General features: G+C 49.1%; 1 long non-coding RNA gene across 1 annotated transcript; it reads left to right on the forward strand.

Moving 5' to 3' along the window:
• Nucleotides 1-18: 18 nt before the first annotated feature.
• On the forward strand, nt 19-515 carry LOC111660200 (uncharacterized). Its single transcript, XR_002761142.2, has 3 exons — nt 19-129; nt 273-326; nt 450-515. It is a non-coding gene; the product is annotated as an uncharacterized LOC111660200 (long non-coding RNA).
• The last annotated feature ends 4 nt before the right edge of the window (nt 516-519 follow it).

A 519-nucleotide genomic window follows, 5' to 3' on the forward strand; every position in this document is an offset into this window, starting at 1 on the left:
AACCGTTTTGTCTGTCTCCAGGGAGAGCCTGGTGTTGCTGGAAATGCTGGTGGCCCTGGACCTCAGGGACCTGGTGGCATGCCTGGTGAGCGTGGAGCCGCTGGTCCTCCTGGACCCAAGGGAGAGAAGGTAAGTTCCAAAAATCAATCACCTGCAAATTTAGCAGGAGTTTATCCCTCAAAATAACTCAAGGTTGCTAATGAGAACATATTTCGTCTCTATCATTTTATGTCTTTCACCCTCTCCCTCTCCCTCTCCCTCTCCCTCTACAGGGAGAGAATGGACACAGAGGCCCTGATGGCAATGCTGGCAGAGATGGTTCCCGTGTAAGTTAAAATCTCTAATCCTAAACTCAGCAAAATGATATAAAAATTGTAGCCATTCATTCCAGTAGTTTGAGTGTAGCAGCCACAGCCCTGTTCTTAGTGCCCTCTCCTCTCTCTTTGTAGGGTCTGCCTGGACCTGCTGGACCTCCTGGACCCACTGGAGCCAATGGTGATAAGGTAAGTAGTATGTAGT

Source organism: Seriola lalandi, unplaced genomic scaffold (genome assembly GCF_002814215.2).
Source record: "Seriola lalandi dorsalis isolate HSWRI2012SDOR001 ecotype SW California unplaced genomic scaffold, Sedor1 jcf7180001987656, whole genome shotgun sequence".
Classification (NCBI taxonomy): Eukaryota; Metazoa; Chordata; class Actinopteri; order Carangiformes; family Carangidae; genus Seriola; species Seriola lalandi.